This window comes from Lichenostomus cassidix, chromosome 14 (genome assembly GCF_008360975.1).
Source record: "Lichenostomus cassidix isolate B80296 chromosome 14, HeHo_3.0, whole genome shotgun sequence".
NCBI lineage: Eukaryota > Metazoa > Chordata > Aves > Passeriformes > Meliphagidae > Lichenostomus > Lichenostomus cassidix.
In genome coordinates, this window is record NC_139495.1 from 10,241,327 (window position 1) to 10,266,397 (window position 25,071).

The 25,071-nt window shown below is 37.2% G+C and overlaps 1 long non-coding RNA gene across 1 annotated transcript; it reads left to right on the forward strand.

Moving 5' to 3' along the window:
- The first annotated feature begins 246 nt into the window (after positions 1 to 246).
- Positions 247 to 13,687, forward strand: LOC146430851 (uncharacterized). Its single transcript, XR_014855238.1, has 3 exons — positions 247 to 474; positions 3,816 to 3,935; positions 12,138 to 13,687. It is a non-coding gene; the product is annotated as an uncharacterized LOC146430851 (long non-coding RNA).
- The last annotated feature ends 11,384 nt before the right edge of the window (positions 13,688 to 25,071 follow it).

Sequence of the window (25,071 nt, forward strand, 5' to 3'; positions counted from 1 at the left end):
CAATATCAAAGGCAAAATGAGATGCTTGTCTTTGCCTTATTTTAGAAGGCAGGCAGTCTTTAAAGAGAAACAAGTAAACCAGAAAAGAGGAAAATGCAGGTTCTAGAATTGCTGCTTTGACTATTGTTGTCAGGGCCCTGAAGCCTTGATGGCCCTGAGCAGCTTCACCTGAGGCCTTGACCCACACCCAGGTGCCCAGGCTCTATTTAAACTCTGCCTTCAGCTTCTCTTCCCTTTTAGGCTGGTGGGAGAGCTGGTCTGCAGTGTGGCTATGCCTGTGCCCTGCCTTGATGTGGGTGTTACAGAGCAGGATCCTGCTTTCTGTGATGATCTCCTGGCATTGGCCTCATCCTCAAAAGCAGAGCAGTTTCTTGGTTTGACCTTGGACCTGTGCAGTCATCCTGGGTTTGCCTGATGATCTGGGCTGTTGGCTGAGCCTGCCCTGCTCTCTTGTGTGGGTGCTGCCTTTGCTTGGTAAGACCCCTGCCCTGTTGGCCATGCTGGTGTGCAGTTCCTCCCTGTCCTGTGGGGAGTGACCAGCCCTTGGCTGTGCCTTGACAATTGTTGACTGGAATATGGTAGGTTCAGTGAAAATCACTAATTTCTCTTTTATTTCTTCTTTCAAAGTATTAGGTTGGCAGAGGCAAATCTGTCCATTTCTAGAAGTGAACTGCTTTAATGGCTTTTTATCTTTCAAAGAATTCCTCACATAGTAAAATAAGAATGAAAGTCATTTTAATGTCTGTGATTTTCTCAAATACTGGCATTTGCATAAAATAATCACCCTTTCTAGGTCTAGAGTTGTGCTGAACTGAACATTTTTTTAATGACAATATATGTGGCTTCGTATGTTGCTGTAAAAGCTGGAGGAATCTAGTAGTAGATGTTTGGAAAGCAGGAGGCAGTAATGGTACTGTGGCCCTTGATTTCAGATCAATCTTTGCAAGTGCTGAACTTTATCACAGCTTACCTGATATCTACATCTGTATCTTTAGTGTCCTTAGAAATTTCAAAATGTAGAAACTGTGTAGCAGAAATTATTAACATTATTAACAGTATATGCATGAGTTACACTAATTTGGAATAACTTTAGATCTGATGTAATTCACTCAAAAGCAATAATACAGAACTTTTCTTGCCAGTGATTCACTTCTCTGTTCTATAAGTAGTGTATGACTTTTCAACAAGGAAGACTTTAGCCTTTGTAAATAACATTACCTAGCAAAAACTTATCATGTTTATTTGCTGTGTATTTTGGTAGAAAAGCTATCTGTGATACTGCATCCAGCTTTCTTCTCTTCATTTGTACTATATCTACCTTCCTGGGGAAATGTGCCCATGTGTTTTAGGTTAAATGCTTAGTGGAATACTGCCTCAGTTGATGAGGACATGTTCAATGTCTTTTCTGATGCTTTTAATTACACAACACAAAAAAAGTTTCCATTCTCCAGAATAGGCTTATCTGCTCAGCTGCTTCTGTCCAAATGATACATCAAACTGTCCTATTAACTACTCTGCATTAAGGTGAAGATAAATGCTAAGGCAATAGCAGAGACAACCTTTTGCTGGGTGTGCAGTTTTCGCTTTGCAAAGCCCTCACTTTGGGAAGCTAAGATGGGGAATGGGATTGCAAATACAACAGCTAATATATATTTTTAAGAATTTGATTTATATGTAGATTTTGGGTAAATTCTACCACTTTTGACATTCAGGTTTTCACTTCCAAATTTTGCTTTCTACCTCAGTAACTGGGGTTTTTGTCTAATGGTGGCTTTATCTGTAGTCTGACCTTGGCAGCTGATCCTGCCCACCTCCATTTTCAGAGGTGCAGTGCATGCTTCAGTTATGTTATCAACACACTGCAGAGATGAGCAATTACTTAATTTTCTTGGCTTTAGCTATGTGCTTACTCATGAAACTAGATGCTTTACTCATCTCCTTGTGAGACATAGGAGGGTGGTTTGAGGAGTTAAATAGAACTTCAGATCTCTGATAGAGAATGCCAGAAATTTAACTAACATGATAAATTATTGTCTTGTGCTGGTTTGGTAGGCCTTTGAAAACCAACCAAACAAAAACCCAGAAGCCAGACTAATGGACCATATTTTGTTGCCAGCAGCCACTGTGGAATAAATACACACTAAAGAAGATCCATGTGGAGTAAAGAATTGAAAATGTTGTCAAAGCTTGATCTTTTGGTCAGTTGCAATGGAGACATAACCACACTGAGTACAATGACCATGTGTCTCCCCATAAGATGCATAATAGGAATGACTGAAAACCAGGTCCCAGTTTTACTGAAATGTCTTAACATTGATAATGTAACTTAGAGTGTTAGTTAATTACTTATCTGCTGGTAAATAAAAGCTACTTCAGATGTGACTGCAGGGGTGTAGTGACTTGCTAGTGAATAGTTGGCTGATTATAACATCTCTAAAATACCAAAATTAACTTGTCCGTGGATTATTGAAAGTATATGACAGTGAAACAGCTACCTCAGTGATATTTTCATAAGTTCTTTCCTTGTCTTGTTTAATCATGTCATTGTTCTACTGTGATTTCCTAGAACAAGAGGAAAATGTAATTTTGCCATTTTCTTGTAGCTATCAAAGGGTGAAGTATTCCATTATTATAATGGCTAATCTAAAAGCTTGATGTTCCTGAGAAATTCTTTTCACCCAAATTTTAGCAGCTGTATTTTTTGCCTATACTCCCCTGTGCTTATTAATTCTTCAATACTGTACTTCCTAATCTTTTTTTCCCCTATTGTTTTCTTTTATAGCTTTCCCTTTTTTACTTATTCTCGTTTCCAGAGCTTTGGTTGCAGAAGAATACTGTGCATAAATTGTCATGTTACTAAAAATACAGTTTGCCTCTCCTACTTAATGGCTGTTGCTTTTGGAGAATGTACAGTGGTTTTCAGAGGTTCAAATGAAACTTAGAAAGTACTCTGTTAAGTGCAAATTCTAATGAAGTTTGATTCTTTACTACTTCATTTTATGTGATTTGCTAGATGAAAGGTATTTGCAGACAGTGAAGAAGATTTTGGCTGTACTAGTCAGGTAGACTTCACTTATATTGACAGCTGAAATAAAAAGGGTTAATAAAATTCCATTTGTATGGATTTTTCACAGCCTTCTTTTCCATGAATATAAGATATAGCACAGAGTAATCTAGTTCTTTATATAAATAATGCAATTGTCTTGAGCAAAGATTTATGAATCCTTCTGTAATACACAGTGGCTAAGATTGGCATGGCACTTTTGCCAAAATACTTCAGCCTGTCCTAAATTTGCATTTAATGTCTGTGGGGGGAAGAGGACAGAGCACTGCTCCCTTCATTGATAGCTCCTGTGACAACTCATGTATTATAACACAGCCCTGTGCTGTCCATGGCTCATCCTGGGGTTGTATTTGTACTTGTTTGCTGGGGCTTTCAGCTACTTAAACTTGAATGTTAATCTGTGCTGGGAGAAATGAAAGGCGATTGTGTTCTCATCCGACTTTCAGATGTTTAGTTACACATACTTAATTGTTCTTGGCAAAAAAATTGCTTTTCTGTATAGAACAGTTACAAAACTATCTAATGTGCCATAATTTTAAGACTTCAGGTGATTTTTTTTTTTCTGTTTCTAGTCAAATTACCTCATAGCATCATGATAGTGAATACTTTTCAAGCATTTGTTCAAATGCATTTATGGTGCTAAGTTGCCTGCAGTTTGTGAAATTCCGATGTTTGATTTGTGTGTGCAGGAACATGGTAATAAGAAAATCCTTCTCTACTTATTGCACTTAAAAAATTTACTCTATTTCAGAAACTCTCTGGGTCAAATATTTTAGGGAACAGGATTTTTGGAAGTGTAATTGGACTCAGTACCTTGCTTGGATAGTGTCCTACCTGCTGGCAGTGAAGTTGTGAACTAGGATTGTGGAAGGTGAGCAAAAGAAACCTTTCTTTATATGTCTTTTCTACCGCCTCTGTTTCCCCCTCTTCTCCACCTCTTTTTGATCAAGTCTTGGATGGCAAGGCAAGGTTTCTGGAAAAAGAATTGCTGAACACTTGCATCTTATTTAGAAAGCGGGTAGGTTAAAGGACACCTCCATTTCAGTGCCTCCTGAAAGTCAGTGAAACTTCACAAGTTTATGCTTGTAAGTGGGTCCTAATTCTTTGGTAACCAAAACTTGCAGACCCAGTGTGCTGTAGGTAACTAGGTCCTGGTCTGGATGGCTAATATTCTGAGAGAGGACAAAACAAGTGTGCTACAGATGGGCAGGCATATAAAAAGGCATTGATCACCAAATACAGTATTCACTATTACTATTCTAAATTTTCCAAACATAATTGCCGTTCCTAAGTTGGTCTCTGAACATAAAAATACCTTATTTTTGTTCATGTTTTCATTATTGTAATATCTATAGAAAAGCTATATAGTGCTTGTGTATGTTAAAGAAAGCAGTGGTCTGTGTGCACTCTACTGTCCTATTGCCCATACTCTTTGCACATCTTAAAGTATCTTGACCTCTGGCAATCATTTTGAAGTTATTTTCATTGTGCAGTGTTCTTTGATCTGAAGGGATGCTTAAGTATCTGAGTAACTGGATAAACAAACTGAGCTGCTTGAGCAAAACTTCCTTGCAGAGAAAATGGATGTGCCTTGTGAAAACAGAACCCCATTAGCTCTATTACTCTGAAAAAAAATTTAAAAAACCATCCACTAACCTGAATACTATTTTGAATAGTGTCCATGTTTTTCAGGCAGTGTTTGTTACTGATATTTGACTACTATAAAGTCAATATGAAACTGTTGCTTATCAGGCTTATATTTCATTTTTGTACTTGATAGTATAAATGCTCATGTCAGCCCATACCCATCTGTATGCTAATCACTATTCTCTCTAAAATGGTAGGAAAGCTATGTAAAGACAGAACAATTTTTGCCAGGTATGTCTGCAAAAGCCCCATGTATTGTTTCAAGGACAGTATTTCAAGATAACTTCCATTTTTCAAACATCAGCAAGTCACTGGTTTTCTGGGAACTTTTTGGCAGGAGAAGAAAAATCAAGAGATACTTAAGCATATCTCCAAAATGGGTACTTTATAGGCATATGACTAGGAAAGTAAATTAACTTCAGTTTATTAATAAGTGTCTTTAATGAACAGCTGGTATCAGATTTTCATTTAGAGATAAATGTTAAGTCAGTTTAATTTTGGTGCTAATAAGCAGTTTGTGCTCTTTTTCTTGAGTAATAAAAATACAGCTTTTTATATGTGATTTTAGTACTTGTAGATACCTTGTGCAGAAAAACCTTGAAATTAAAACATTTATTATCAGTGATGCAACTGCTTATGAAATGATCTTTTGACTGTTCAGCTAGAAATTTATGGGGAGGCTTTGAAATAGAAGCTGGCACTCAGGGTTTCCCCTTTTGAAATTGTTTCTCCTGGTGCACTTTCTCTCTGGCTGCATGAATTGCTGCACTGCACTTTGTTCAGCTTGTGGTCTGAAGAAACACTTCATATGCAAAGGCAAAGTCAGGAGTTACATTGTTAGCCTAATTAAAGTCTTGATAGTCTAATCAAAGAGTTATTATTAGCCTAGGAATAATTATTTCAGAGAGAGTACTGTTGTAGAAAAGGTCTCAGCCATAATACAGCTAAACTTATTATTCTGTGCACCTTAGTATCTGCCCCTTTTCCCCCCTGCTTTTGCTTTCATCCAGTTGCCACCCTTCCATGTCCTAAGGTCAACAGTTGCAGCTTTCCTCAACAAGAAATGGGAGGGAAGTGACAGCCTGGCAACATGTCACAGGGAGGAAAGTGATGATGATGATAGTGCTTTTGCTCTTGTAGAGCTCTCTTGGGGCTAATCCTGTTTTCTAGTGCGTGCTTACTCCTTACTCTTTCTTCATGTGTCTGGAATTCCACATTACAGCTGAATTTCCCAAAAGTAATAAATACTGCATACATATGTATATTGGATGCTTATTCTTTGTTTTTTTTGTCATATCTGGTTTTACCCAGCTCTGAAACTTGCATGCATTTAAGGACCGGTAATCAACTATTCATGAGTTGAATGTAGTTGAGATCTCTTTTAATTTCCTGTTCTTGTACTTCCAAGCCCTTTGTCATCTTGTGCCTGAGCTGTTCTATACTGCATTGTTATTCCAGGGTTGTAAATAGTTTATTCTAGAATGCCTAACTATCTATTATTATGCTGCATTAATCAGAGGAGTATCTTGCAGTTATTGTAACCATAGGTCTCACACCACACAGTTGCACAAAGCTAAGCTGTGACTAAAACCAAGTGAGCAATAGCACCTTGTGTTTGATGTCTAGACAGACCAAGACAAGTCCAGACCTTTCCTGAGGTTTGAAAGGATGGGCTAATATGAAGTATGTGATCCCTGACTGGCAATGACAATATTATGTTGGTTTTGTGGCAGGCCAACAGAATCTTGCTGAATATTGTTCTGAGTTAGCTCAGCCTCTGGCCTGGCACAGAGCTGCTCCCATGGCAGTGGGAGATGTGGCTTCATCCTCATAGCTCCAGTTTGCTGGCTGACTGTGCTGGGGAGATGTTGAAGAGAGTGACTGCAATCTCTCTTGAAATTTTGGTTCTGTTTTCATATATATCTCAATTATGGGAACACCCACCCTTCCCACTCCCAAAACCGCAGACTCCTGAGACTCGATATGGAGTCTGCCAGGATAGTTACATTCTCTGAGATATAGGAGACAGTAAAAGTACCTTTTCTCCTAAATTGTGCAGAGAAAAGACAGTCCATAAATAGTTTTTGCATCTTCTTGTTTATGCTTTTTGTTCTCTTGACATCTCTGTTCTGATCTCTCTAGTAATTTAATCTGGACATGCTAGGAGCTTTTTGAAATACAATTGTGATTCTTCTGTGTTTTCCTTTCTCGAGAGCTTGTTTGGAGATGCACTAAAAGGGATCTCAGTTTTAGGAAAAATCCTGAATATTTTATTTTTCATATCTCATTAAAAAAATGCCAACCAGTCTTGAAGACCTTGGCAGTGCTTTTGATACAAAGTTAATTATATCCTTTCTTAATGTGCTGTGAGAAGAGAATAATGCTTTAATGTTTATGGAAGAACTGCAGATACTGTCTGAAAAACTGGTAGTGAGGCAGTTTTCCAAAAATGTTCAACACTACAGCTTGGTGTTTGTAATAGGCTATTATAATAAAGGATAAACTACTTTACAGGATTTAAAACTGTAATTAGTAAGTGTGCTGTTGAGGATTGGGTCAGCTAAATGAGTGAATTGGGTATTAAAATTCCTGTTGTGCTTACAGGTCAGTGAAAAACTGACAGCCTGCCAACCTCCTTGACTCATCTTAATGCCTCAGAATTAAAATAAAGCAGTTTGTTTGTAGATTAACTCGCTGCTCAAAGATTGAAGCTAAGGATGAGGTGACTGATGGGAGACTGGACTGGAGTTCTGTGGTGCAAACAGACAATTGCAATGTTTCAGGAATAATGAGTTCATGTTTCTATAGTTCTAGAAGGAAACAGTAGCTGCTTGGACTTGAGGGTAGCTCAGGTGGGTTTAGTAACAATAATGTAGAGAGGCTTTGATTTTTCAGTGAAATTTTCTTAGCAATTTTCTCCCATCCATTTTCTTTTCTGAGCAGAGGAGTTCAAAGCATCGACAATTTTTAGTGTTTTTTAAAGTTTGCAAATTATTCAAAATATTGAGGGTTTGAGTTTTGGCCATTTTTTTCCTACTGCTGTCCTTTGCTTGGGCTCAGATTTTGCTGTGAGGACATAAATTTATTGACAATGATTGTAGAGTTAACCATTGTGACAGAAATTCTCTTGACATTAAATAACTATTGAGACTTTACTGTTGCACAACTTGTAATGTTTTTGAGAGTTCTGTACACCACATATCTGAAACTGATGTAGCATGTGCCATCATTGAGACTTTCTAACTCTGACTACACTATGTAGCATCAGCTGTTGGAAGCTCATTAGAACATCTGGGTTTTTTAAGGCCTTTTCCCACTTTAAAAAATTACAAAGTGGCAAGAAAATTTACCTTGTAGAAGAAAATGAAATCTGATCTCCAAAATGTGTGTGGTCTACATTTTCCACAGGTAAGAGAGCTACTTTTATGGTATTTGCACAGGGCTGTAGAGTTGGAACTGTGGGTTTGTGGACACCGGGACAAGAGGAGGAAGAGGTTTGTGAAAGATGTTGATTTTGCCCTCTTACTAAAGAAAACTGAAAGAGCAATTAGTTATTTATTTTAATGTATCTGAATTTTGTCCTTTTTCATACAAATATAAAGCATCTCATTAATTCTGATATACAGAAATCCTTTGCTTTTACAGCTCATGCAAGGCTGAAGTACTTTAGATGAGGCAGTAGTTTCTGACATGCTTTGTAAAGGTCTTGGTACAACATTTGGAAGAAGGTCACTTTTATAATTAATGTGGAAAATAGCTAAGCTGTAACTAGCAACAGAATGAAGCATGTGGAATAAAGTAACACACAGTAGAGAGAGGCAAATTACTAAATTTAGATAGGCTTCAAATTTGAGGGCCTAACCATAAATATGAATTATTACTTAATTTCTTAGACTCTGCATGAGTTCATAATCATGGTCTCTTGAATATCAGTGCTCTTAACTGATGTAAGTCCAGGCTTTGTTAATTCTTGAATAAGCACTGGTGGAAATCTTCACTGTTCCCTTTCTTGAAATAGGTGAATATCAAAATTCCAATCCCAAGCAACATCCAACCCCCACCCTAGGCAAAAAAAAAAAAAATTGTTAATCATGACCCCAAGTAAAATATGGCCTGAAAAACACATAAAATCTGATCTGGAGAAAATAGGAGTTGTTTCCTAGAAAGGGTGTATAGAAATCTCAAGGTTTCACATTTCAGTTGTTACGTAGGTGAAACCTCTATTGAATTTGAGCAGAAGCTCTGATTTGAAATAATGAGTTCTACTGCCTCAGATTGTACATAGCAAAAATATAAACACTACTAAGTGGTGTTGCTAATATTTTTTGGTGTGGATGGGTATGAAGTGGAGATTTGTGCTCAGGTGTGTCTTGCTTTATCAGTTATTGCAGAGCTGTAACGAACCTGTAATATTCATGAACCTTTTCAGGGAGTTTGCTTTATTGGTACCTGTCCATAAAGGTAAGTGCATCCAAGTGAAAGGAGAAGTTAGCTAGGGAGTAAAATCCTTGGACAATGCAAATTAATTCCCTCTGCTTTATTAATTGTCCTGCAAATAAAATAGAGAAATTGCCCATTAGCCAGTGGCAGTTTACTGTGTGTCCCTAGCATTGCACAGAAGCAATGTAAATTCAGCTGCAGAATGGTCTGTGGTGTGAATCATGCACCAGGACAATGCTCAGCACCACTATTCACTGAAGGTCATCATCCATCTTTCGTTTTAAACCATTATTTCAGCCGTGACCATTAGGACAGGATATTAATTGTAGGATGGAAATTCTTTTAAATTAATCTAGAAAAGCGAAAGAAATCATTAAAAATGAAGTCATACACAGCTGGAAAATAAACCTTTGAAAAAGCTTTATTTATGTTGTAGTGATGAATAAGTGTCAATTAAAATGGTTCATTATACCTGTCTCCCAACTGCTTTACTGGTAAATAAATGTTTTCTAGTGCTGCTGAATCAGTACTGATCAGGAATGTGTAAAGTAATCACCTGAACTGACTGCTAACTATGACATTCATGCTCTGCAGTTGTGAAAACTGGACCATTTAAATTTTCAATATAATTATTAGCCAATGTAGAGACACAAGAGGGTTTTTTTCTTTTTGGTAATAGAACAGTAACTTTTTCATTTCCTAAATAACTCTGTTGAAGGGAAAATACTTACTCTTTGTTCAAACAATTAAGCAGAAAAATCGCGTTCATATTTTGTAATATAAAGTATTACTATTGATCTTGGCCAGAATTCCTTGCAGGTTGAAGGGCATTAGTATGAGTCCAAGTTGGTCTAATGCCATTGTTGGTGGTGTGAATGGATGTATGCTGGCTATTTTTAAACTTAGTTAGTCTTAAGGGGTTTAGTTGCATTGTCATTTAATTTTGCATGGAATTGGGCTGACAGCCCAAATGACAGTAATGACTTTGGCTGTGAGTGTGTGACAGATTTGTCTGAAGGCAACTTCTGATGCAAAATGGGAAGCAAATATGGTAAGTGGTCTGCAGCTTGTTTGATGTATTTCTATTTATTTGTATATTAGCCTCATAAATATGAGCTAGAAAATAAGTTCCTACTTACGAAAATTCATAAAATACATGTAACAAGTAGATGCAGTACATAGAATGTTGGAGAAGGCAAGAGTGGGATTATAGGGAGACTTGCATGAGTCATTAGTGAAGACTAAATTCTTCCTGACTGTATGGGCTGTGAAGAATGTGGCTTTTGATTATTCCCTCCTAGGTCCTCCTTTTTCTCTTTTTAAATCATAGTTAACTGTTAGTATAGCAACACAGGAAGCTTTCTCATTTTGCATAATTTGGTTTCAGACTTCAATACTACTTTTTCATATTCTGCATGGAGATAAACCATCTTCTTCCAGAGCTCTGAAACTGGGAGCCAGTCTCTTCAGCATTGTATAAATTGAGGCTTTGAGTCAGAGGTTTTGTATTTTAGGTCAGTATTGTTAAAATGTTTTCTTTTGGGCCATTTTCTGTTTCTGCCTGGGAATTTGGAAGTGTGGATTTTGTTCATCCTTTTTTTTATTAGACCTGATATTCCTTATGGAAACATTTTCCAGAAAAGCAGCCTTTTGAGAAATTTCTGGTATATTCTTTCTGTTATGAAGTGAGAGGGGTAGGTAGATACAGAGAAAGCCTAGGAGAAGAGAACAAACCAAAAGGAAAATGAAGTTGGTTAGTGCATAATGAAAATGTTAGGGAATTTGCAAAGAAATGCGTCTGAAGTAAACAAAGCAAAAAGATGTTTGAGTGGGAGGTGAGATGTTTGAAGAAGGGTGGATGGATTTTGAGGTTGTAAATTTTGAGAGGGAGGAGTTATTTCATCCAGATCTGCAAAAAAAGGTACAAATGGTTGGAATAAAAGAAATGAAGACAGGGCTTTTGGCAGATAGTGCTGATTGTTTGTCTGCATTGTGAAAGAATAGTGCATTGTGGCTTTTGCTTTTAGGCAGTGCAGCTGTGGGACATGCCGAGCTGAAACACTTTAATTGAATAGTGTGGCAGGAATCTCTTCCTCTCCTCCGATTGCCTGTCTCAGTGGATTTCAGGTGCTCTTCTAACGTTAACAAATGTCACAAAGACATGAGTGAGTTGTTTGGAACTGAACAAACGATGAAATCCTGGGACAGCAGGTTGCCTTACCAGCTTGTTTGTGTCCACAACAGAAGGCCACAGTTGCCTTTGGCAGGTCCACCAGAAATTATCCATCTTTTTACCCTAAACGGTGGTTCCTATGGGTTTTTGAGAAGGGATGAGTTCATTGGCCAGAGTCACTCTCCAATTTTTTTTTAACAGAGTGACATTTTATTACTTAAAATTTTTAACAAAGCAAGTAACATTTAGTATAACGAATATGCATACTTGAAGCATAAGTAGTAGTTTAGTAGTGAGTTCAGTGCAATCACCAGAAGGAGAAATAAAATTAAAATAAAATAAGCACCCCCCAGTATGAATTCCCTCAGAGTATGTTTAATTTGGGAGATGAACAGTTTTCAATCAAGTGAATAGGTAGCACGTTTGCTGCTTGTACTGAGGCTGCAGTGGCAGAATATGTGTTGTCTTGGAAAGGAAAAACTTTTATTGCTTAATTGTGTTCATCTCTTTTTATCCTTATCCATAATGAACATGATGGAAGTAGAAAAGAATAGAGGCAATTCTACTACATTGCCAGGAAGCAGGTGTCCCTACTCGGTTATTTATAGACCACAGGAATGCATATCATGGAAATGGGCTGTGAATGGCCAGTGACCCATCTGTTTTATCTGCTGGGTATTGGGACTGATTGTGTGGAAACTGACTTTTTTTTTAGCTGATGAAATTTGTGCTTCTGAACAAATCATTAGATGACTGAATTTCTGCTATCCTGTTAGTCCTGAGAATTAGCTATATGTTTGTTTTTTTGAACAGGAGGCTCTTGCTGTAGACCTTTTCTCCTTCCTGCTGAGCAAAGAAATGTCTCCTGGCCCTGAATGCAGCATTCCGGATTGTAGCTATTTAACACAGCTGATTTACTGATTTTTGCCTGTTTCTTCATTACAAGTCTAGTAATTTTTGTGTTCACTCATTGTCCCTTTCAGTTTCAGATTAGCTGGAAAAAATGTCATTACCCACTTCCCAATACCTTTCCCCCTTCTCTGCGTTAATCTAAGCTTGTGTCCCAGAATTGTGGCTGTCACTGAGAATATGTGAGCTCTGAATGCTTGCTTAGAAATATCCATTTTTTAGGATCTAGGTCAAAAGCTGATCCGAATGTAATAATTTATAATGAAACTAGGGCAAAACAAACAAACCAACCCTAAATGCAGCTTTTGAAGTATGGAGAGTGGGGAATAATCCATTACAAACACAATAGCCAGCACCTCATGAGTTGAGAACAAATTACTTCATTACAAATGAAGCTGTGCAGACCTTCTGAAGCAGCTTTAAGCATTGGTAGTTCCTTATGACTCAGTCTTCCCTTTCCATTTGTGCAGAATGGTGACATCCACAAACAGTTACAGCTTTCAAAGAGCAGAAATGAACTTGGCAAAGAGAAACTGTCTGACCGCCTTCAATATATAGTGGTGTATTATATTGTCCCTACATAAAATGAAAATCTGCTCATTGGTAGATGAATTTCTTGTGATTATGCATGACAATAATTAGAAAAATTCATATGTGTTGTAAGTGTTCATGATAATGTTATAAATAAACCAATCTGTGCCCTCTATGTAAAGATGAAGTTATTGCATCTTGGAGTTACTGATATTATTAGTTCTGTATTAAAAGCATATATATGCTGATTAAAATAAAACAAATTTCTTTTCCCTTTGCTTACTTGCTTCAAAATTTGAACTCACTAGGGTGATGTTGCTTCCGCTGCTCTGAGGTTTTAACATGGAGCTCATTGTCTATTGAAATTCTGTACAAATTATGCATTCTCTCCCTGGGACATAGGATCTGTAATATTAATTCAAAGTGGATTTATTGGGGAATATTTTTATTATTTAAACTAAGTTCTTTATAAAGCTAATAAATCTTTAAGTGTGAATTTGTTTATTCATATTCTCTGATATCAAAGGTAGGGGTTAACATTCCCAACAATGTCCTGATGGAGAAAGGTATTTAATAGTACATAAAGAGATTGCTCTCCCAGGTGGTAAGACTTGTGAGATAAATGCTATGGTGTACTTTTAGTGGTTAACAGCAATTAATCCTCTCTCTGATCTCAAAATACTTGAGGAAGGCAGAGGAGCCTTCTCTGGAGGTGCTGGGATCCTACAGGATCAGCACTTTTCTCAAGAAGTCAGGACAGCAAAAGGGGTACATAAAGAAAAAAGTTTTTAATGTGTTCTACTTATGAGTAGAACTGGGACATACTTTTTTTCTGGCCACTTATTTATTCAGTAGATACAGATTTGGGTCAGTCAAAGGTATTATATTGCTATTTAATCCTATTTAAATTGTCCAGTTGTTACATAAATAATTTTGACCTGATGTTCTTGAAACAATGTTATCTTGCTTAAATAGCCATTTAAAGGTTAATATCCTAGTATTGCTTTGAAAGTCAAGTTTTGGTTTAAAATGTACAAAATTGTTTTCCTATCTTGCATTAACCACTGAACTGAAAATATCCTTCATTTACACAGCAATATTTGCAATGCTTCTTTTGAGGGAAGCTATAAACAATTCAAAGCTTCAAAGTAAATCTACTTTAATGTGTTTAAAAACATGCAAGATATCCCTTGATGGGAAATAGAACACTTCTATATTATTATGTAATATTATGTAAGGGTAAAGAAGCTGAGGAAAAAGGAGACTGACTCATCACCAAGAAAGCTGATGGAAAAACATTTGCTCCTTTTCTCCCTCACAAGAGTTTTGTGGATAACCATATTAAGAGATTGTGGGACGCTGAAATACAAGTGGAGAACATACCTCTAGTTAGAGAAAAATCCACACATGAATTTTTTCTTTTCTGTCCTTACTTTTGCACAGAGATCACTTTGTTTCTCTCAGCCATAAATTTTAAAAGTTTTTGTAAAGGCAGTGTAAATTTGGTTCACACTGATTACACATACAGAAATGCTCATCTGCTGGAAGAAAAGGATGTGATATGGAAGAGTTAGGAGCTATAGCCAGGTTCAATTCTGGGCTTGTGCTGCAGCATCTTTCCCTTCCACTTAGTGCCTTTTCACCTGTTTAAAGTGATGGCAATTTTCAGGACTGAGGTGCAAACTCAAACCTATCAAATTTAATCCATGGTCCTAGTGCTCAAGCAGTTGGATAAAAGTGGTTGGTGAAAAGATTCTTCTGTTTGTCTTACCATACAAAGAGTTGGTTCATCACAAGTGGTGGCACTAACACTTAAAAAGATGTGAAATAGCTGAAGCCTGTATTTCAGTGAGACTCAGCTTCCTTTGGCTATACCAAAGCCTACATTCAAGCCTTTCTTCAAAATCTTCTAAAGGAAAAATCACATGAATTTAGAACTTATGTAGGAGAATAAAAATACAAACTCAGGTGTGACTTTGGGAATGGCAGCCAAAACCTGAACAATCTTATTTTATCTCTGTGTGTGGAGAAGAGGGATACTCTCTTGCTTCTGCTTTCTGTCCTTCGTTTTTATTTCCCTTCAGAAATTTGCAGGCAGGCTCTGACAATGATGTAGTTGTAAACTTTTAAAGGGAAAGAAGATACAGCTCTGTTTACTAACTTGGAATGCTCCTAAGTAGATGACAAGGGTCACAGAATATGCCCACTGCCTTCACAAGGTGATTAGAAAAGCATCAGGATGAACAAAGCAATCCCAGTGCTGCATTTGACAAAGCAAAACACTTCAAAACTCCAGGCAGCGAACTGAAATGTTGGTCTCTATTCAGAAAGGGTTTGAGACTTAGTTTTTTACCAGGGTGAGGGGAGGAGGGAAGCATGTGTGTTGTTTGTTTTGCGTGTGTGTGTGTTCGTCAGAGTACCTGAAGGCAGTTCATGTGCACTCATGCTGTGACTGCATGGTTATGTTCTATAAATGTTCCCCTGCCCCAGCAGGTTCGTCTGATAAAGACCTAAATAAGAGGATTTCTTCAGTGCCAGTTGTGCTCTGCCTAATTTGTTTGCTACTGATTGTGACTGTCTCTGAAGGGTTAAATGTGCTATTCTTGGCTCTGTTTCTTTGCCTGCTTGTTTCACCTCTGATGCAATGCAGTGCTGGAACTGCAATGCATTGTCAGTTTGCATCACGTTACACCAGTAACAGTTTTTAAATCAGCACGAGGTAACGTGATTTGTTTTCCTTTCCTGTGGTTAGATGCCTATGAAGTAATCAAGGCTGCATGCTAATGACTCAAGAGTAGTTACAGATCATACCTTGACAAAGTAATTTGATGTGGACACTATGTGGATAGTTTCTCAAACAGTTTTTGTGTAAACAATATAAATATAGCTGTGCACTGGAAATCTTCAACCCAGTTTTGAAGGTAGTTTCCATGCAGAATCAAACTAAAATAACTTGCTTATGCTTAATGTAGCTTTGGACTGTTTCATGTAGGATAGACCTGATTTTTCAAAATAATGCTGTTGACTAGAATAATGTGTTTTCCTTGATGTTCTATCCAACCGATTCTCTGGAAATATTAGTACAGACAGGGGGAATTCTTCTCTATAGTGGCTAGAATTTTGCTCTGAGGGTAAATATGCCCAATCACATATTTGATTTCATTCTGAACTTATTTTTTTGACAGCTGGACAGAACCACCGATTTTTTCTTTAGCTCATGCAACAGGATTTATAATGAAGTGTCCAACCAGGAAACATTATAGATGAGTGTTCCAGATCCAAGTGAGAAACTGCAGTACAGTTGCAGGCCTGGATTTTAAACTTAGCCTGAGACAATGTTACGCGTTTGATTTGAGCGCAATTTAAGGTCTCAGTGAATCATTTCACTGCTGCCTACAAAAGTGTAAGAGACTTGAAGAGTGGCATTTACACCACATAGGAACAGAGGAATTCTCACTGTGTGGAATTAGTACCAACGAATCTATAAGCAACCTGTATGGAAGACAATTTTAATGAGCTTAGTCATCCTTGTGCTGCAGTTGGAAGGCATGGTAACTGCTGAAACAGCTGACTGTAGGTTCTAACTTTACCTTTCCTATAGAACAAGGTACAGCCGTTGCTCTGTGCTTATGCAAGACTGCTGTTCTTGGGTGACATGCAGCATTTGTTAGGTAATTGCCATTCAAGGCAATGTGTGGAGCTGCTTTTTGTCCCTGTGAGTTGTTTTAACATCCTTTGACTTTTAGACCATCTTCCCAGCCATTTTAGGGAGTGGATTATATCCTGCTGTTCCCTTTCCTTTTCTCAGAGGGAGGTCGAATACTGGGATGCTGTTCAGCTTGATAAGGGTAGTCATAGAGGAATTTTGGGATTTAGCCAGAGCTTTAACTATTCAGAAGCTCTTGTGAATGAAGTAAATTATCCTGAGCATATGATACTTCAAGAGGAGCATTTTATACAGTGACGTACTCAGTGCTAAGAATAGCCATGATTTCATATGGGTAGATTAACAATCCCGTGCTCCAAAGGTGATGGATGTACAACCCTTCAGTGTGCATGTCCTTCTGGAGGGTGTGTTGGGTTCCCTGCATGCTCTGCAGTCACTGGAATGAACATTTCTTTGTGTGACACTTGTTAGTGTGTTTATTTAGGTGCAGCAGGGCATGCTTGGAGACATGGCTGTAGAGGTTGAGTCTGCATCTTGGTGTAAGTGAACAGCTGTCAAATCAGAGCTTATTTTAAATGGTAAATCAGATTGTAATGACCCATGCCCTTTTCTACAGGAATACACAAAAAAATAATTTCAATAGTTGAAATATAAGGCCAACAATTCTTTTCTACAGCAATCCCCTTGGTGCAGTTTGTCAGTAAAATATCTGCTGAGTTTATAGATGATTTATCATTTGGCTTTTAAAGAAGAAATTTATTACCTTTTTAGTCTTTCTTTTAGAAATTGAATACCTCATACTACAATGTTTATAAATTCAGTTAGAATTTTGACTTAATTTCTGTCCTATTATAACCTAGTGTCTCTTATGAATCTATATATAAAATCAAAGGCTCCAGACCTGTGCTGACTTGTCAGATCTAGTGTGTGTTTATTCTTCACATTTATAAAATTAACTCATTTGGAAAACAATCTGAGAAAATACTATTTGCTTATCCCTAGAAACTGAGCTTTATTCCTGCCTATGCTCTCCTCTCGCAGCAGTCTAAGTGCTTTAATTGATCATCTTGATATGAGGTTTAACTCAGCAGTTAATTGAACTTCAGGGAGCAAAATACACTTTTGTTTACTAAAGTGCTGTTGTAGTAGTGAAGGCATTGGACTTGCCACTGCTCCCCTGCATCGAGTTAACAATTCACAGACAAAACATAGGTACAGATCAAGGTAAAAAGCAGATTATCTCAAAGCTTCAAAGAAAAATAAGAAAGCTTTACATGTGTTGAAAGTACCAAACCTTCATGGACCTAGTATGGTGGGTTGAATAAAAGAAAAATTATCAAAGTTATTCAGCAGTCTCGCCTGACGTGATGGGGTATATTTAGAGTATATACATTATACTGTGTGCATGACAAGATGTATTTTGAAATAGAACAGTTTATAATTTGGGTGATCTCTTAAGGAATAGAAGTCTTTGTCATTAAGAGGATAGCATAGTGTTCTTTTTTTTTTCAATTCAGAATATGCCTCACTAGGATTCCTGGAGGGCATTTCTTTTGTGGTCTCTTTATCCTCCAGAACTCTCTTCAGTAATACTGAACTCATAAGTGCCTGTGTAATTGATGTTGGTGATGTTTTAATTACACTGAATTGGGAGGAACTGGCTATACAAAGCATCAAAACTCTCAGGATTGTCAGCATCAGGGAATTTTTGTTTTTTCAAATACCACAGCATTTGTCAGGGCGCAGAACTAACTTAAGTAAGTGAAACAGATGTTCTAGATGAGTTTAGATGAACATGTGTAGGTGTCCTTATGCAGCTGTGCATGCTGATGACTGGTGGAGCTGATAAAGGTTTGCAGAAGGTAAGGCACCAACAGAACCCTTGTAAATGATAGAAATACATTTTCAAAATAATGAAGGGTTAAAATAAACTGCTTAAAGTCCACTCCACACCTCCTTTCTGAAAACTCAGCCAACTCCTAGTTCAGAGCATTAAGATGTCCCTGTCCTATCTCCAAAATGGGATTATTGAGAAAAAAAATGCACCCCTTTCAGTATTATAACTTACTCCTGGAGTAAACAGCCAGTCTAGGAATTAGTGTTATTAAAATAGCATTTTGTTCAACTGGGCTAAGAATGAAAGCTGAAAATTCTGTGAAGAGAAAACAGAGTCTGTTTTTCATTTTGTTTTTGAACCTTGAAGTGTTTGGTATAAACAGCTCCTACACCTGCATTCAAGGATGAATGTTGATAACCAGCAGAGATGAAAAGTCAGTTGGTAAAAAATATGATGTTTAAAGTTTTTCAGACTTGCATAAAGGAAAACTTGGAACCAAGAAACAAATCTGTGAGCTAGGACAACAGTGAGATCGCTAAGGTTAAATGGTTATTACCTTAATACCTGGGGTGGATATAAACCCAGTGTGTTTTGAAATTTTTTAAAGAATATAGATGTTGTATTAAGTATCTGCTCCTTGGGATACTGCAAAAGAAAGTGCTGTTTGCCCTGGTAATACTAACATTTCTCTGGATTTTGATAGGAGAGCTTGTGTAAAGGTGAAGGCAATAGAATTTAAACAGTGATGGAGTAGTTCCTGAACCCTTGCCCAGTATTGTGTCCTTTGGAACAGTGCATTGTTCCCCACTTAGCAAGGCAGTCTAAAAAGAAAGACTTCTCTTCCACCATGTTAGCTTTCTGGCTAAAATCAAGAAAGCAAGAAATCTGTCTGATCTTTGCAGATGAAAGATAAGATCTGGCAGGCTTTAAACTAGAGAAATATTCTTGTTCCTACATATATCACAGTTATTTTGGAATCTGTGTGATAGAAAGGACTGGTGGGAACAGAAATAGTTGTGTGAGGGTAGATAGCATGCCGCCGTCTGCCGAGTGAGATTACAGTTAATTGGCTTATAAAAATTAAGGAATTGTATATTAATTCCAGAAAGTGGCTCTGGGACTGATTTTTTTCAATAAGTTAGTAAAATACCTCCAGATTTTTATTTTTTTAGATGATTCTTACATATAGTTGTTGCGTAAAAAAACCTCAAGCCTGAATATGTTTGAATGTTGCTGAATGTTTGTACCATATGTGGATGGTCAGGTAAAACAAAACAGGATATTTATAGTTCAAAATATATACTTAAGCTTATACTTGACTGTCTAATGAGTTTCAGAAGTTTAATACTTGTGTTGATACATCAGATTTTGTTTAGCAGATGGTATTAAAAAAAGCAGTTGATCTCAATGCAAAGAATGTCATTAATGTAAGCATAGATTTATTTTGTATCCATTTAAATTGCTCTAAGTCATGTTTATGAAGTCACTCCAGTAAATCATAGTTCTTTATTTGGAAAAAAATTACTTTTTTTTTCTTTTTATATTTCTTAATGACTGTTATAAAGTTTATCAGAAAGTATGCACCTAGGTGCATAACAATTTAAAATGCATTTAGGCATCTATGTTCAAATATAAAAATGACACAAACCTTCGTGCCATTACTTATGTCATTGAATGTGGATGGAACTGTCTTGAATGTTGACCCAGCTTGGAAAGATCAGAGTGCAGCAACACTGCAAACCAAGTCTGCAGTCAGCATCCTCCTCCCAGGTGTAACTGAAGCTCCCACCTAGAGGATCCACTTAATCTCAGCCTCTGAACTCAAATTCCTTTTTCAAAGCAACTTTGAATATATTCTGTCACCTGGAGAACTAAGAGCTTCCTATTCCTTGACCTCTCTTTTCAGAATTCATACAGGAGTTATTTCTTTTCTCCCGTTAGGACAGGAGAGGAGGGAAGAAATAGGATTCTTGACTGACAGTAACTTATTTTGGAAAAGACCTGTTTAAACCTGTATCTTTTAACTGTAAAGAAACCATCATAAATAAAAGCCATGTCTCCTCCTAAGGATTAATTCTATGAGTAACATTGCAAGTAGACAAGAGAGCAGACAATTCCTGTGTTTCCATCCAATTTGACTTCCCCTGCCATAAGAAGCAGAAGCCAGTTCTTTTAGGCTTCAGAGCTACTGTCTGTCAGACAAGAGTTTAGAGGTAGGTGAAACAGCATTTGCTTTTCTTGGGAAGACATTTCAGAACTATGGTAACTGGATATCAGTTCCTAGAAATGTGGTCATCTGGGTAAGCTAAGCCTGTATTTTAGGTAGGAGACAATGTGTTATGTTATTTTATTTAAAAAGCCCCTTTGTCTTGCTCATTGTTTCCACCAGTGAGATTAAGTCAAGGTTTGAAAATACAATAGAATTAAACTAATTAGATCTGCTAGACATCACATTTGTGATTATTATCACTGCAGCCTGGAATTCTCCTTGGGCAGGGAAAAGCAAGAGGCATTCTTTCTGTAGAAAGCAAAAAATGGGGTTCCTTTGGAGCAAGAGCAGACAAAGTGCAGGACCTAGAAGCACCATGGTAATTGCACTTTAAAGAAAACCCATGCTCAACAGCATTCCTGTATATGAACAAAAGCCATGTAGCATGTATGGCAGAAATAGGTGACAGAAGGCTCTGACTCATCATGTGGAACTGTAATTTGAGTTCAAGGGGGATTTTTCTATCTTGGATCTATTCCTACTGGCTCAGATGTCTCATAAGCCTTTAGCACCTAGTTTCAATAGAGCCAGTGCCTACAATCGACAAATGGGTTGGATGCAGAGAGCAAAATACTACTCATCTTAAAAATATCTTCCAGCTAGAGCTGAGGTAACTTTGCGCTGATAAGAAGCTTCCATTGACCTTTACTAAATTTGATTTTCTAGATTTAGAAAAGTCTCAACTCCCTGAGAATTTGCTTAGTGAAGCACTGAGAAGCAGATGCAGTGTAGGCATCTTGGTGCTTCCCACTCAGCACAACTTTCTTTTAGCAAACAAGTTCTGCCAATGAACAATGTGTGAGGGGTCACTGCTGGCTCTTATCAGTCATAAGTAGTAATTTTTTTCATGTTAAAACAAATTTTACATGAAATAATATAGTTCATGAAAGTTTGTTTTACAAGTAATACTAATACTGGTAAAGACAAATAGCTTACCTATCTTCAAGATTCAAGGTATTTTTCTAATTAATATTTTCAAACCTAACAAGTCTGTCCAGACCCTTGAATACCTAATACATGAGTATTGTTTCATCAAAAGAGCAGAATGAGAATAATCTCTAACTTCAACCAATTTTTGGTCAAAATTTGAACATATACCTCAGCTATATACACAGGGGTCTTTTTAGGTATATAAAATCTATATAAAGGTAGACCATTTCAAATGTGGGGGCACATAGATTGTTCCTTGTGAGGCAAGAGCAAAACTACTTCTGTTATTATATATTTCAAAATCTGAGCATCCTTTAGGTAGAGTAATACAAGGCAGTAACTACTTGTCTAGGAGGCTCATTGTGCTGTCCATAACAGATAAATGAGACAGATTTGTATGGCTGAGGGTGGCTGAAGAGGAAGCTTCAAGTGGTATTTTTAAAAATTCTGGTTTGTAAAGGCTTACCCCTATAGTTACTAAATTCAGTGAGGATTAGGAGATCATATTTTGGCCCTAAATAAATAATGGCTATTTTTGACTGTTCCTTTACAGCTGTAGGCATCAATGAATAAACTGTACTGGCTATGCATTGGTCAGGTGTTTTCTTGTGTGTTCCTAGAAGATTTTATTAGGCATATACTAATATTTCTCAGTTTCTGCTGGGGGAGCGCAGCAAGGGAAGAAGAGAAGCAATCTTAAACTAGTATTTACCTGATTCAGTTCCCTGAAGCCCAGGCCTTGTGCAAGCAGTTCAGTGTGTAATGGGATTGGTACTGACACAGTCTTCACAGGGCTGCATTGCTGTGACACAGATCTTTGTTAACGGAGCAGCCTTAATTAAAAAGTACAGAGTGCATTATGAGATTCTGTTTTGACCCTTAGAGTTATATTTGACTAATTCAGTGATTTCCCAGAAAAAGAATTCCTCTTGGGAACTGCATAGCAGAGCTTGGAAATACATCTGGAGATTAATTTGATATGGGAAATTGATTGCAAAAGAGGCAGAGACAATGCTGGTGAATCCTGAATAACTCTGATCATCAGAGGTGAGGTGCAGAGGAGCAATTCTGGCTGAGCTGTCCCTAGGGTGTTCCTTCCTTGCTGGCGGTTGTTTGCAGAGAAGCTGAAGTGCTCTGACAGCCTCCAGCTCCACTCAGTGATGTTGCCTCCTCTTTTTTTCCGTGGAAGCTAGCTCATGTCCTTTGCAAAACTGAGAGTAGCTTAAGGCCATCATTTCATGCATGACTTGGTAAATTGTGCAAGAAAGAGCACTGCCAAATGAGGAGCTATGCCAGTTTTCAATAAGAGGGCCATCTGTGACAAAATGTTTTAGCAAGTTTGAAAACAATGGAGTTCTTTCCCATTTTTACTTTGATTTCATTTAGCATGTAAGTAACTTTGCAGCCTCCCAAGAGTAAATTTATGTTACTGTATCCTTGTTTGCTATGCATTAAGTTTTTGTTGAGTCAAGTGGTTTCATTTCAGACCTGGTCCTGTGTGGTGCTGAAAAATGACTTTGCATCAATGTCACTTTTGATTCCTAACGGAGACATTTGTCAGGGTAGGTGAAATTTAGATGTTTGTGGCAGATAGGAAGCATATAAATAAATTAGTTGTAGTAACAGTAATAGTCCCTAAAATAAAAGTAGTTTATTGCTGGAACTAGAAACATTTTAAAATTTGGAACGAATTCCAACTGAGCCTCTCTCCCTTAACCTAGCCAGTTACCTGTAATATCTCATTATCTTTTTGTTTCATAACACTTGTGAAGTTGTGTGCAATGGAGTTTTCATGTAGCAGGGATTATTGAGGAAATCTGCAATTTGTTTGAGAGATCTCTCAAATTGTCTTAAACTTTTGCAAAGAAGACTACCTCTATTGAAAGTAGAGTGGCAACAATATGACATCTGATGTATTAAAGAATTTTTCTGACTAATTTTGATGGCATTTCATGAGAAGAATTTTGCTTTTTTGAAAAGCATGATTATACTTAGGTTACTTAACAGTGCTCTTTCTAAAAGTGAGAGGAAAATTATAGAGTTGTTTTCCTGAATCTGGAGGTTTAATTTGACTTTTAATTTAGCTGTCTAACATGTCTGAGGTTAAGTATCTTTCAGCTGGTACAGTAAAGGAAATAGAGAGCAAGTTAGTGTCACTCACTGAGGAGTCAGCAATAGGGACAGAAATCTGCATTGTGCCAGACCATCGGACCCTGCTTTGGAAACATTGCTTGTACCTGAATATTTGGCTGCTTGTTTCTGTTAGCAAGTGTTCTCTGCAACAGGTAATTTCCAGAAAAAGGAAACCTTTTTGTAATTTAATGCTATTTTGGAAGGAACGGAGTGAGAAGAAAGTTCCTGACCTTTAAATATGTGTTTATGTAGGAGGCAGGCCTGGTAGGGAAACCCAAGGTGGAAAATATCCTCAGAAGTGTGTGGTTCCAAACTTCCTGAACTTGTGTTGTAGCTGCTTTTAGAAAAGCACAGAGATGCCCATATGGAGAAGGCAATCATTTAGGGATCAATCCATCTGCCTTCCAGAATAAATATTGTCCATGAAAATGTTCAATGCCCCAAGTGCAGGGACGTTAGTGTTTGTTACACTGCTTTTGAAGCAAGTGCTCCCTTACACAAAGCTTAGACACTAAAATGCAGGTTTTGTTTTCTTGTTTCTGCTCAGTGAAATTGACTTCTTACCATGTTTGTAGCTCTTTAATTTAAAACTGTAAATATACCTAGAGATGGAGTGTGAATGTCTATTAAAGCAGCAGTCTTAATTTTGCAGCATTTACTCGATTCTGTAGGCAGTAATTTGCTTGAATTCGGTGGGGCTTTTGGGAAGACTGCATATGTATTGCCAAGATTAATCCTACTGTGTTTGCACAAACTTTTAATATATTCTATTTTAATTCTAATTTGTGAGTTTGGACTGGTTTATCATGATATTTCACAACATTTTATGAGAGGAATTCAGGAAAATATTTGGAAATAATGCTAAACTATTTCTAAATTTAGATGAATGAAAATCATATAGCTCTGAAGTTAGGAAATGTGGGTATTTGTTGTATTGGTCTTTCACACCATTAGACGCAGTCAATGTATTGTACACGATATATTGTATACTAAGTATTTTCCAGAAACACTGCATCCCTTTTTATTTTTTAAACATATGCTAATGTTAGAGCTGTAATTTTTCACCATTATGAATTTCACTTGCATTTGAGGCTTTTGAATCTGTTTTTGCCGCTGTTCCAGTAAGTCTCTTGAATGATAACACTGAAATAACCCTTACACAAGGATGGAGCTGCAACCTCATCTCCAGTAACCGTGACAAACATCACTGTAATATTTACAGGGGGAAAATGTGCATCAAGGGTGAAATGCAGAGATGCATTAAAACATCAAACATAAAAAAAAAAAAGGCGGTTGTAGCTGCTTAATTGCTTTGCTTAGAAAGACTAATGTAATGTCTGAGGAAGCAATCCCTAAATAAGTTAGGAGGTGAGATCTTTCAAAGGAGGAAAAAAACCCAGGCATGGACCTATTGGGGAATTCAATGATGAGACTGTCAAGAGCAGTAAAGCTGATGTGTTGTTAAATGTCT